A 13,953-nucleotide genomic window follows, 5' to 3' on the forward strand; every position below is an offset into this window, starting at 1 on the left:
GTACAAACTCTCAGGTCCAGCCGGCTCTTAGGGCCACAGGCGCGGCCGTCTGACCGGAAAAGCAGGATTCAACGATCCAGAGCGCAAGTCTAGCTACGGCGTCCGCCTCCTCCCGGCTCCCGTCGAGGCCGCGTGGGAACCCGTTTGGCCGCGCAGGCGTCGATCTCCCCTTTTTGACACTGAAACTCCCATGAGGCCCTGCAGCGTCCCCGGCACCGCTGAAGACGCCCTGGAAATCGGCCGGCTCCGGAGGGCTAGGTGAACTCTAGCCGCACTGCATTATGGAATACAGAGTCTAAGAGAAAACTAACGTGACACCGACACCCGACCAAGCTCACGTGTTTACCTTGTACAGTGGGGTGGGGGCGTCAGGGAAGAGCAGCTAACACGATTTCGTCATAAGACCGCGACCAGACAGGCGGCGCCATCTTCGAACTTAGACTTCCGGAAGGACTTTGGCGAGGGTGAGTGTACCGCCGCAGCGGGTGTGTGGGGGGCCCCACGATTACTCTTCCCCCTTCTTTTGCCGTAGCACTAAGATATTGGGAACAAAATCAGGCTCCGCTCTTCTTCCTGCCACAGCAGCTCCCCTTTCAGCGTCTGCGCTCCTACAGAGCACCATCATGCTCCGCACCTTCACTACTGTGGCCACCGTGCACACCCCCCCCCCCCCGCAAGCCTCGGGTTTTGCCCTCCTCCCCCCACGCGGTGTCGATAACGCGGCAGCCTGTGTCCGGGCGTCGGCGCTGCTTATATACCGTCCCTCGAACTCGGCCAACCTACAGTAGTCCTTGGTCTTAGAAAAGCCAGGGCTCCTCTCAGAGGCTAGTGGAGAAAGCTGCCTTCACGCCTGGGACTGAAGGGCAGGTGATGGCCCCTAGAGTGGTGATGGGTCAATCTCTCAGCTGTGTCTCATCCTCTTCGAGGAGGCTCTTTAACCCCGAGGGTTGTGCCCCGCGCGCTGCAACGCCATTGGCGTAGCCAAGGGCCAGTTATGTTTCCCTGTCTAGTTCTTTTGTCCCGTGGCAAGTTGGCTGGCTGTTGGGGAAGGCAGAAGTGGCGACTTGAAGTCCGCCAGAGGTAACTCACTTTGTTAGAAGGATGTATAGGGTATGGACAAACCTCTTTGCCTTAAAGGCATATACAAGTTTAAGTCAATCAATCCTGTGCCATCGTCACTATTTTTGCCATCTCTTCTTATCAACTGTACTATTATTTTCTGAAGAGTTCTCTTTGAATTATTTAAAAAGTTTAAATCAATTTGTCTCGATTTGAGCATTATGAATGAAATTCTGGGTTTTATGGGCTACTTATAGTTTATGTAAGTTGAAATAAAAGCACTAGTCATTAAAATGTTTTCGTACCATTAAAATCATTTTGTATACCCCCGGTTGTACCGTAGGAAACTGTAGGAAGCAATTTATTAAGCCAATCAGTTTTTAAAGTAATTTCATATTTGAGGTGCAGTGTTGTGTCATTACTTTTTCTTGGCTGGGTAGGTCAGGCTGGCATCCTGGAGCAGCAAGGAAACCAGACAGTTTGGGGTGCAGTGTAAGATTTTATAAACTCTAGTGCAAATTTAATAATCATCTATTCCTTTACTGTGTATTTAAATTTTGTATTATAAAATTATACATGGAAATACACCATCACATCCTGCTGCTGCCTTCCATGAAAAGTGCATTCTTAAAAGGATTTTTGTGCCTTGAGTCAGTTGTACAGTCAACAAAAGTTAATTATTACACTTACCATGTACCAAGTTTTAATACAATAGTGAATCAGACAAGTAAGATCCCTATCTTATGACACTTGTAGGGAAGATAAGTGCTGAACAAGTAAATACCCATATCTTTTATCCTCAAAATTCCAGATGAACTAGAGAACTAGATGTAAGATCCAAAATTAGAAAAATTCTTAGAAATAAGAGAACTGAGTGAGTGTAGTGCTCGTTCCTGCAATCCTAGCACTTTGGAAGGCTGAAGCGGACTGGATCACCTGAGGTCAGGAGTTCGAGAGCAGCCCAGCCAGCATGACAAACCCCGAGTATACTAAAAATAGAAAAATTAGCCGGGCATGGAGGCGCATGCCTATGATCCTAGCTCTGTAGGAGGCTCAGGCAGAAGAGTTGCTTGAATCCAGGAGGCAGAGGTTACAGTGAGGCAAGATCATGTCACTGCACTCCACCCTGGGTAACAGAGGGAGACACTGTCTCAAAAAAAAAAGAGAGAGAGAGAGAGATACTATGTTTAGGGTGAGGTGGCTCATGCCTGTAATCCCAGCACTTTGGCCGGCTGAGTCGGGTGGATTATCTCAGGTCAGGCTTTTGAGACTAGTCTGTCCAACATGGTGAAACCCTGTCTCTACTAAAAATACAAAAATTAGCTGCATGTGGTGGCACACCGCCTGCTTGGAAGGCTGAGGCAAGAGAATCGCTTGAATTCAGGAGGCGGAGGTTGCAGCGAGCCAAGATCATGCCATTGCACTCCAGCCTGGGCCACATGGAGACTGTCTCAAAAAACAACAACAAAAATTTTTTTTAATTCAAAAATTAGTTGGGCATGGTGGCAGGTGACTATAAGCACAGCTACACAGGAGGCTGAGGCAGGAGAATAGCTTGAATCTGGGAGGCAGAGGTTGCAGTGAGCTGAGATCATGCCATTGTGCTTCAGCCTGGACAACAACAGCAAAACTCTTAAAAAAAAAAAAAATTAAAAACTTCAGTTTGGCAAGAAATACTACAAACAAAGGTAAAAGTAGGCAGAGAAACTACTAGCAGCATAAATAACTTACACAGATCAATAGAGAAAACTGGAAATCAGCAAATTATATATACAGGCAATTCATAAAAGACATATGGATGTCCAATATATAGAAGGAAGTTGTTAACACCAATTATTAGTGTAAATAAATAGAGGGGAAGAGTTCTTTCACTTATCAGGTTGTCAAAAATTGTAAAGATCAGTAAGGATGTGATAAAATGGGTACTAATATACATAAATAGTTTTCATTTTGTTGAGCTGTTTAGCAGTATCTATTACATTTTGAAATGTGCATATTCTTCAGTGTAGTACAGTAATTCCATGTCCAGATGATTATTCTAGAAAAGTAATTTATTATTGAAGAGATTCATACTAGAATATTTATTGCAGTATTGTTTATAATAGTATTTTAACGCAATTGTTCATGAAATGAGATTGTCTAAATAAACTAATTCTATGGAATGCCATATAGCAATTAGGAGATAAACATGTGTACTGATATAGAAAATCCCTTTTTTTTCTTTTTTTTTTTTTTTAAATGGAGTCTCCCTCTGTCACCCAGACTGGAGTGCAGTGGCGTGATCTCAGCTCACTGCAACCTCTGCCTTTTGGGTTCAAGTGATTCTCCTGCCTCAGCCTCCTGAGTAGCTGGGATTACAGGCACCTGCCAGCAAGCCTGGCTAATTTTTGTATTTTTAGTAGAGATGGGATTTCACTATGTTGGCTGGGCTTGTCTCCTGACCTCAAGTGATCTATCTGCCTTGGCTTCCCAAAGTGCTGGGATTACAGGCGTGAGTCACAGTGCCAGGCCTAGAAAATCCTTAAGACATGTATAGAAGCTCTCAACAGATTTCGGTTTAACTAGCCCCTAATGTTAACTGACATACCCTATCTCCTCTGTAAATCCTTTAAGCTTGTAGGTTTTTCCCCTATAGACCTGGTCAGTTTGCTTCTCCTAGTTGAGCTGAATTCTTGCCAAGAGAATTCTTACCACTGTATTGGTTCCCACGTTTTTTTGTATTTGTTGTTGAGACAAGGTCTTGCTCTATCACCCAGGCTGGTACAGTCCAATGACCAGAGCTCACTGGAACCTTGAACTCCTGGGCTCAAACAATCCTCCTGCCTCAGCCTCACAAGTAGCTAGAGCTCCAGGCATGTGCCACCACAACCAGCTAATGAAAAAAAATTTTTTTTGGCTGGGCACAGTGGCTGAGGCCTGTAATCCTAGCATTTTGGGAGGCCAAGGCTGGCGGATCCCGAGGTCAGGAGTTTGAGACCAGCCTGACCAACACCGTGAAACACTGTCTCTACTAAAAATACAAAAATTAGCCTGGTGTGGTGGCACATGCCTGTAACCCCAGCTAATCAGGAGGCTGCGGCAGGAGAATCGCTTGAACCCGGGAGGTGGAAGTTACTGTGAGCTAAGATCGCACCACTGCACTCCAGCCTGGGCAACAGAGCAAGACTCTGTGTCAAAAAAAGAAAAAAAATATATATATATATATGCGGGGTTTCATTATGTTGTCTAGGCTCCCACCTTTTTTTTTTTTTTTTTAATGTCAGTTGCTTTGTCTTTATATATATGTTATAGGCTGGGCGTGGTGACTCAACCTGTAATCCTGTAAACCTGTAACCTGTAATCCTGTAAACCTGTAATCCTAGCACTTTGGAAGTTGAAGCAAGAGGATCACTTGGGCCCAGGAGTTTGAGACCAGCCTGGGTAAGATAGATGAGACCCTGTCTCTACAAAAAAGTAAACATTAGCTAGGCCTGGTGGTATGCATATGTGATCCCAGCGACCTGAGAGGCTGAGATGGGAGGATCGCTTGGGCCCAGGAGATCAAGGGGCAGTGAGCCATGATGGCACCACTGCACTTCATCCTGGGTGACAGGGGAAAGAAATTTTTAGTATGAAAGAGTTATTGTTTCTATTAAAATTAAGTTGATTGGAAGGCCAAGGTGGGTGGATCATCTGAGATTGGGAGTTTGAGACCAGCCTGGCCAACATGGTGAAACCCATCTGTACCAAAAATATAAAAATTAGCTGGGCATGGTGGCCCATGCCTGTAATCATAGCTACTCAGGAGGCTGAGGCAGGAGAATCACTTGAACCTGGGAGGTGGAGATTGCAGTGAGCCGAGATCATACCACTGAACTCCATTCTGGGAGACAGAGGAAGATTTTGTCTCAAAAAAAAAAAAAAACAAAACTTAAGTCGAACCATAGATGCTTGTTTTGCTGCTATCTTTTTTTTTTTTTTTTTTTTGAGGTGGGGTCTAGCTCTGTTGGCCAGGCTGGAGTGTACTGGTGCGATCTCGGCTCACTGCAACCTTTGCCTTCTGGGTTCAAGTGATTCTCCTGCCTCAGCCTCCCGAGTAGCTGGGATTACAGGCATGTGTGGCCACACCCAGCTAATTTTTGTCTTTTTAGTACAGGTGGGGTTTCACCATGTTGGCCAGGATGGTCTCCATTTCCTCACCTCATGATCTACCCGCCTCTCATAGTGCTGGGATTACAGGCATGAGCCAGTGCACCCAACCTTTTGCTGCTATCTTTATAGTATTATATAACAAGTAAAAGTTTTGTAAAAACAATTCTAAAAAGGTAAAGAAAGCAAACTAAAACTAAATTGAATGCTTCGGAATGACAAAGGAGGTGAGTTTGCAAACAGAAAAGCTGCCAAATAGTTGTGAATGAGACAACTGTAAAAAATTGAGGAAATTTTGTAAAAAACACTGGCAGTTTGCTGCTTGTGAATTGCTTGTCAAGAAAAGTGAATGTTTCAAGAAAGTAATGTTGGAGCTGCTGAGAGGTCAAGTTGAATGAGACTGAGAAGTGTCCATTGGATTAATGATACAGTGATTATTAATGATTTTAGCTTCACTGATGAGTTGGGGGACAATATGCTTGTTAGGATGATGCAGGGAAATTAAAATAATCAAGGACAGAAAACTCTTAAAAGTTTGACTATGAGAGGAAGGAGGAGAATATTAGTGGGAGGAGGAATATGGGGTGAAGGATAGTTATGTGTGAAGATGAGAATTATAAACATATTTAAATACTGCTTGGAAGGAGCCAATGGAAAGGAAACGGATAAACAATAACTCCGGTTTCTTAGGAGATGGGGGAATGGGGCTAGAACACAAGGGTAAGGTTTGTTGTTAGAGAGTGAATGAGAGGGTTTCAGAGACAGGGAGTGTTAGCTTTCTTGGCAAGAAGTTGAAGTACCTCCCATCTAATGATTTTGCTTTTGTTTTCAGAAATCAAAAGCAAAATTACCTGCAGGGAACCAGGGGATCAGATAATGTGTTGGAGGAGAGCATGTAAGAGCTGACTAGAGAGAAAGTGGGATTGCCAGTGCTCAGCAACTTAGGTTCACACGTGGAGGAGTTGGATGGTTGGACCTATCAGGGCTTGAGTTTTGCTAAGCATGTGGAACAAAAAGATAGAAAAGAATATCAACAAGTACCTGATTGAAATGAAGGAATCTAAACTAGATAGGATGTGGCTGACAGAGGGAGAAATTGGAGTGATCAAGGGATAGTGGCTTGATATAGCTGGAGAATAAATAATAGTGTTAGGGTTTGAGCAGTCTGGCTATAATGATGGGAGATCAGATAGTTGGATGTTTTAGTGATTTTGGAGGTTAAGAGGTTTGGGTGATGACAAGGTTCAGAGAGTGATAACAGTGAGTAGCTGCAGTTTAGCTGAATGTTCTGAGCATCAAAGTAACAAGGTTTTTACAAGATGGGAGTATGTGGAACTGCTGGTCTGCAAGTGGCATTGGAGAGGAATTGAAGAGACTGATCCCACTTTGAACCCTCAGGTAGGTGGGATGTGAGTGAATGAGCAGCCTCCACTTGAGAGCCTGGAAAGTAAGAAATTTCCTTTTCTGGAATTTTTTGCATCCAAGATTCTGAATATGATTTAGGTTTTACAAGTCAGATGTGCTCCTGGAGAACTCAAATTTGAATCTGATTTTAGAGAGGAGAAAGGCGGACCAGCAGGCATGTATTTGTTAGTGCAGATTTTGGCAGTGATAAGGTTCTGGATCGGGAGCCAGAGAAGCAGCTTTCCCATTTAGTTAGGTCTCTCTTTTTTTTTTGAGACGGAGTTTCGCTCTTATTTACCCAGGCTGGAGTGCAATGGCGCGATCTTGGCTCACCGCAACCTCCGCCTCCTGGGTTCAGGCAATTCTCCTGCCTCAGCCTCCTGAGTAGCTGGGATTACAGGCACACGCCACCATGCCCAGCTAATTTTTTGTATTTTTAGTAGAGGTGGGGTTTCACCATGTTGACCAGGATGGTCTCGATATCTTGACCTTGTGATCCACCCGCCTTGGCTTCCCAAAGTGCTGGGATTACAGGCGTGAGCCACCGCACCCGGCCTATTGTTTTTATTTTTAGATACAGGGTCTTGCTCTGTCGAGATGGAGTGCAGTGCCACAATCATAGCTTGCTGCAAATAAAAAAATAAAAAAATTAGCTGAGCATGGTGGCGCGTGCCTGTAATCCCAGCTACTCAGCAGGCTGAGGCAGGAGAATTGCCTGAACCCAGGAGGCGGAGGTTGTGGTGAGCCGAGATTGTGCCATTGCACTCCAGCCTGGGTAACAAGAGCGAAACTCCGTCTCAAAAAAAAAAAAATTTTTTTTTTTTTTTTTGTATAGACGAAGTCTTGCTGTATTGCTCAAACTGGTCTTGAACTACTGGTCTCAAGCGATCCTCCCACCTTGGCCTCCCAAAGTGCTGGGATTACAGGCCTGAGCCACTGTACCCAGCCCAGCATATGGTTCTTGAGCCAGCAGCTGTAAATAAGAGCAACTACCAGTTTGATCAGCACTTGTGTTCCTACCAACTGTTTTTCCCCCAACCCTCCCAGTGATCATTTATGCAAATGTTTTTGAGCTTGAATGTGTGTCAGAATCCCCTGAAGGGCTTGTTAAAACACAAGGTGCTGACCCCATCCAGGATTTCTGATTTGGTAGGTCTGAGGTAGGACTAGAAATTTGCATTTTAGCAAATTTGCAGGTGATAGTGATGCTGCTGTTTCTAGGGCCACACTTTGTGAACTACTGATATGAACTAGTTAATATCCTGTAATGAATTCCTTTCTGCTTGAACTGGTTGGAGAGGATTCTGTTTTATGCAACTGAACCAATATAGGGGGGAATATTTATTTTATTTATATCTTCTTTGTCCTTACCTACTTTGTCAATAATTAAAAGAAGTTATTGTTACAATGTCATGAACGTTTTGCTTTTTATCTTTTGATGCTATTATTTGATGTTTAAATGTTCATGACATTGATATCTTCTATATGATTTGAAGTTTTATTCATTATAAACTACTCCCTTTTGAGCTAGGCACAGTGGCTCACACCTGTAATCCCAGCACTTTGGGAGGCCAAGGCAGGCAGATCATTTGAGGTCAGGAGTTCAAGACCAGCCTGGTCAATGTAGCAAAACCTCATCTCTACTAAAAAATGCAAAAATTAACCATGCATCGTGGTACATGCTTATAATCCCAGCTACTTGGGGGCCTGAGGCAGGAGAATTGCTTAAACCCAGGAGGCGGAGGTTGCAGTGATCAGAGATCGTGCTACTGCACTCCAGTCTGGGCAACAGAGCAAGGCTCTATCTCAAAAAGAATAGTACTCCCTTAATTCCTATTTCATATTTTCCTCCTAAATTTGACTTTGCTATTGTCATCAAAACTCCTCCTTTATTTTTGCTAACATTTTGCCCTGTACATTTTAATTGATCTTTATATTTTCAGCTTTTTGTGTTATTTTGTTTTAGGCATCTCTTGAAAAGCATATAGTTTAAAATCAAGCCAAATCAGGCTGGGAGCAATGGCTCACACCTGTAATCCCAGTACTTTGGGAGGCCGAGGTGGGCAGATCACTTAAGGTCAGGAATTCGAGACTGGCCAGGCCAACATGGTGAAACCCCATCTCTACTAAAAATACAAAAATTAGCTGGGCGTGGTGGTGGGTGCCTGTAATCCTAGCTACTGGGGAGGCTGAGGTGGGAGAATCATTTGAACTTGAACCCGGGAAGTGGAGGTTGCAGTGAGTGGAGATCAGGCTACTGCACTCCAGCCTGGGTGACAAGAGCAAGATTCCGTCTCAAAAAGAGAGAAAAGAAAAAAGAAAATCAAACCAAATCTTTATTCTTTTTTTTTTGAGATGAAGTCTCACTCTGTCACCCAGGCTGGAGTGCTATGGGGCAGTCTCTGCTCACTGCAACTTTCACCTCCTGGGCTCAAGCGAGTCTCCTGCCTCAGCCTCCCAAGTAGCTGGGATTATAGGCGCCTGCCACGCTTGGCTAATTTTTGTATTTTTAGTAGAGATGGGGTTTTACCATATTGGCCAGGCTGGTCTCGAACTGCTGACCTCAGGTGATCCGCCCATCTCAGCCTCCCAAAGTGCTGGGATTACGTGTGTGAGCCACCGAACCCAGCCTCTTTTTTATTTTGAGACAGTGTCTCGCTCTGCCTAGGCTGGGATACAGTGGTGTCATCTCGGCTCCACCTCCCAAACTCAAGTGATTCTCATGCCTCAGTCTCCCAAGTAGCTGGGATCACAGGCGTGTACTACCATGTCCAGCTAATTTTTGTATTTTTAGTAGAGACGGGGTTTGCTCTGTTGGCCAGGCCGGTTTCAAACTCCTGGCCTCAAGCGATCTGCCTGCCTTGGCCTCCCAAAGTGCTGGGAATACAGGCACGAGCCACTGTACATGGCCCTATTCTTTCTTTTAATGAATGAGTTTAAATGTTATGTGTTTACTGTTATACATGTTTTTGTTTTTTGTTCTTTGAGACAGAGTCTCGCTTTATTACCCAGGCTGGAGTGCAGGGATTCGATCTCTGCTCACTGCAGCCTCCACCTCCCGGGCTCAAGTGATCCTTCCACCTCCACTTCTGAGTAACTGGGACTACAAGTCCCCTGCTGCCCATCATGCCCAGCTAATTTCCCCACTACCACCCTGAGATGAAGTCTTGCTCTGTTGCCCAGGTAGGAGTGCAGTGATGTGATCTCTGCTCACTGCAACCTCCGCCTCCCAGGTTTAAGCAATTCTGCCTCAGCCTCCCTCGTAGCTGGGATTACAGGCATGCACCACTACGCCCAGCTAATTTTTGTATTCTTGGTAGAGACAGGGTTTCACCATGTTGACCAGGCTGGTCTCGAACTCCTGACCTCACATAATCACCTGCCTCAGTCTCCCGAAGTGCTGGGATTATAGGGGTGAGCCACTGTGCCCAGCCTTGTTTTGGTTTTGTGTTGTAGAGGCAGGGGTTTTGCCATGTTGCCCAGGCTGGTCTCAAACTCCTGGGCTCAAGCAGTCCTCCAGCCTCCACCTCCCTAAGTGCAGTGATTACAGGTGTGAGCCACGGCGTCCTGCCCTAAACTCACCCTTTTGTGACACTGATCTGACTGGTCAGGGTGGAGCCCTCATGGCCTAATCATCTCTTAAAGGTTCCACATTTGTACTATTACAGATGGCAATTAAATTTCAACATGAGGTTTGGAGGGGACATTGAAACCCTAGCTCTTGGATTTCACAATCCCTTTGGTATTTTTGAAAGTGCGGGAATATCTGTTGGAAATTTGCTTCTGTTTTCCGAATCACTTTTTCAAAAGGGTACTTTTCATCTTTATATCCTTTTTATTCTTTCTGTAATATCTATGCATAGGTCCTTTTTGCTTGTGACAAATTTTGAATGGGGTAGTTTTGTAAGGGCTTCTTATTTATCAAAGGAACAATATAGGTCGATTTTCACTGACCTTTATTTACCTTGGTAGTGTTATAATGTATCTTTAGTACATGTTATATCCTCAGCACCTGCCTTAGAGGGATCTGTTTAGATTGTAGCTTCTTCAAGCGAGACAGTTGGAAGCTTTTATATTACTTATGGGATTTGTATTAGCACACTGTTCACTGAGACTGATGAATTGTTTATCCTTAAGGCATACATAGATTTATGGTGGGGGGGGTTCCATCCTGGGATTGAAACTATTTCTTCCCCTTTATCACAGACAAGCAGGCTATTCTGGCTAAAAACTGGGCCCTTGGAGAGTTCTATGTTGCTTAGGTTTTGGGTTTGGTGGTCAGTATTTTATCTGTTTACTTTGGTCCATGATTATACAGCTCATTTTCTGGGTTTGAAGAAAATGATGCTCAAGACAATTTAGTCAATTATTCAATGTGGAAAAGGTTTCTCGGCGAGGCATGGTAGCTTACGCCTGTAATCCTAGCACTTTGGGAGGCCAAGGAGGATCTCTTGAGGCTAGGAATTCAAGCAAAATAGCAAGACCCAATCTGCACAAAAAAATTAAAAACTTATCTGGGCATATTGGTGCATATTTGTAGGCTACTTGGGAAGCTGGAGAGGGAGGATTCTTTGAGCCCAGGAGTTAGTGGCTGCAGTGAGCTCTAATCATACGACCACACTCCAGCCTGGATGACGGAGTGAGATCCTGTGTCCAAAAAAAAAAAAAAAAAAAAAAAATTAATTAAAATAGGCCAGGCATAGTGGTTTATGCCTTTAATCCCAGCATTTTGGAAGACCAAGTTGAGAGAATCACTTGAGCCCAGGAGTTTGAGTATAATCATGCCATTGCATTCCAGCCTGGGCAATATGGTGAAACTTTGTCTCTATAAAAAATTTTAAAAATACAAAAATTAGTCAGGCGTGGTGGCACGTGCCTGTAGTCTCAACTACTCAGGAGGCTAAGATAGGGGGATCACTTGAGCCTGGGAAGGTCTAGGCTGCAGTGAGCCATGACTGCACCACTGCACTCCAGCCTGGGTGACCGAACGAGACGCTGTCTCATACTACTGTGGTGCAGTAGTATGATCACAGCTCACTACAGCCTCAATCTCCTGGGCTCAAATGATTCTCCCGCTTCGCTGGGATGGGCACAGTCGCTCACACCTATAATCTCAACATTTTGGGAGACTAAAGTGGAAAGATTGCTTGAGACCAGGAATTCGAGACCATCCCGGGCAATGTAATGAGAGCTCATCTCTGAAAAATTTTAAAATTAACCAGGTGTGGTGATAGATGCCTGTAGTCCTAGCAACTTGGGAGGCTGAGGCAGTATTTCTTGAGCCTGGAGGTTGAGGCTGTAGTGAGCTGTGATCATAACTACTGCACCACTCCAGCCTGGGTGATAGAATAAGAGCCTGTCTCAAAAAAAAAACAAAAGCAAAAAACACTGCCGGGTGCAGTGACTCCCACCTGTAATCCCAGCACTTTGGGAGGCCAAGGTGGGCAGATCACCTGAGGTCAGGAGTTTGAGACCAGCCTGGCTAACATGATGAAACCCTGTCTCTACTAAAAATACAAAAATTTAGCCTGGCATGGTGGCATGTGCCTGTAGTCCCAGCTACTCGGGCGGCCGAGACAGGAGAATCCCTTGAATCCAGCAGGTGGAGGTTGCAGTGAGCCAAGATCGCACCACTGCACTTCAGCCTGGGCAACAAGAGTGAAACTCCGTCTCAAAAAAAAGGAAAAGCTTTCTTAATATAATAGGATGTTCCTTAATTGTCTCATAGCCTACCCACCACCCCCATCCAGGTGAAATATTGATGGCAGGGCACCAGAGAACTCATTGACTCATTTTTTTTTTTTTTTTTTTTTTAAAGACGGTTTCATTCTGTCACCCACGCTGGAGTGCAGTGGCACGATCTCTGCTCACTGCAGCTTCCACCTCCGGGGTTCAAGCGATTGTCCTGCCTCACCCTCCCAAGTAGCTGGGATTTCAGGCGCCTGACACCACACCTGCCTAATTTTTGTATTTTTAATCGAGATGGGGTTTCACCATGTTGGCCAGACTGGTCTCAAACTCCTGATCTCAGGTGATATGCCCACCTCAGCCTCCCAAAGTGCTGGGATTACAGGTGTGAGCTACCGGGCCGGACCGATTCATTCTTTTTTAAGAAGTAAATTTATTTATTTATTTACTTGAGACGGTCTTGCTTTGTTGCCCAGGCTCAAGTGCAGTGGTGTGATTACAGCTCACTGCAACCTCAACCTCCTGGGCTCAAATGATTCTCCCGCTTCGCTGGGACTATAAGTGTGCACCACCGTGTTTTTTTCTAGAGAAGGAGGTCTCACTCTGTTGCCCACGATGGTTTTGAACTTCTGGACTCAAGCCATCCTCCACTCTGTCCTCCCAAAGTGCTGGAATTACAGGCATGAGCTATTGTGCCTGGTCAGAAAATTATTTTTAAATATTTTTAGAGATAGGGTATTACTGTTCCCCAGGCTGGAGTATGGGAGCACCATCATAGCTCACTGTAACCTCAAACTCCTAGGCTCAGGCAATCCTCCTATCTCAGCCTTCCGAGTAGCTGGGACTACGGGTGCCTACCACCATGCCCAGCTAACTTTTAAAATATTTTGAAAAAATGAGGTCTCCCTGTGTTGCCCAGACTGGTCTTGGACTACTGGCCTCAAGCAATCCTCCTTCCTTGGTCTTTCAAAGTGTTGGAATTACAAGCATGAGCCATCCTGCCTGGACTTTTACTTATTCCTAAATAAACTTACCGCTTGACTAATATTTACGGAAGTAGATGTTAACATTTGGCATGCCTCTTCAGTTTGCTCTAAACTTTATAGTATCTGGCAGCTCTTCTTTGTAGTACATTTTAAAGAAGTTGTGTCCCTTTTCTAGATTCATGATACACAAATTTTTTTTTCCAGTCCATTTTTTGGGTTGTGTGTATGTCTGTGTTCATGTTTCATTTCATTGGATTTCAGAGACAGAGGTTAAATAATGGTGCATTCACCATCCTTACTCCAGCCTGGACAACAATTTAAAGCTCAAGAAAATATATGAGCTTTAGCCGGGCGCGGTGGCTCACACCTGTAATCCTAGCACTTTGGGAGGCTGAGGTGGGTGGATCACCTGAGGTCAGGAGTTCAAGACCAGCCTGGCCATCATGGTAAAACCCCATCTTAAAAAAAAAAAGAAGAAAAGAAAAAAATTAAATAAATGAGCTTTAAATTAGATAATGTATATATCACACTTAATATAGTGCTTGGCACATGCATAGCTAGCATTTAATAAATGGAATGCTAATGCCTATGCAGTGGCTAATGTCTGTAATCCCAGCACTTTGGGAGGCTGAGGCGGGTGGATCACGAGGTGGAGTTCAATACCATCTTGGCTAACATGGTGAAACCC

At 44.6% G+C, this 13,953-nt stretch overlaps 1 protein-coding gene across 6 annotated transcripts in view; it reads left to right on the top strand.

Annotated features, from left to right (window-relative positions):
• The first annotated feature begins 438 nt into the window (after window positions 1–438).
• Window positions 439–13,953, top strand: part of GTF3C2 (general transcription factor IIIC subunit 2) — a 33,686-nt gene continuing 20,171 nt past the window's right edge. For 2 of the 6 annotated variants that reach the window (XM_035273536.3, XM_035273532.3), the window contains exons 1-2: window positions 439–464; window positions 4,351–4,479. The gene's annotated coding sequence lies outside the window, so the exon portion shown is untranslated. Of the gene's footprint in view, window positions 465–713; window positions 1,081–4,350; window positions 4,480–13,953 lie in introns of those variants that run through there. The other 4 variants (XM_078349645.1, XM_035273534.3, XM_035273533.3 and 1 more) reach the window with 3 other exon arrangements.

Source organism: Callithrix jacchus, chromosome 14 (genome assembly GCF_049354715.1).
Source record: "Callithrix jacchus isolate 240 chromosome 14, calJac240_pri, whole genome shotgun sequence".
In the NCBI taxonomy this organism is placed as follows: Eukaryota; Metazoa; Chordata; class Mammalia; order Primates; family Cebidae; genus Callithrix; species Callithrix jacchus.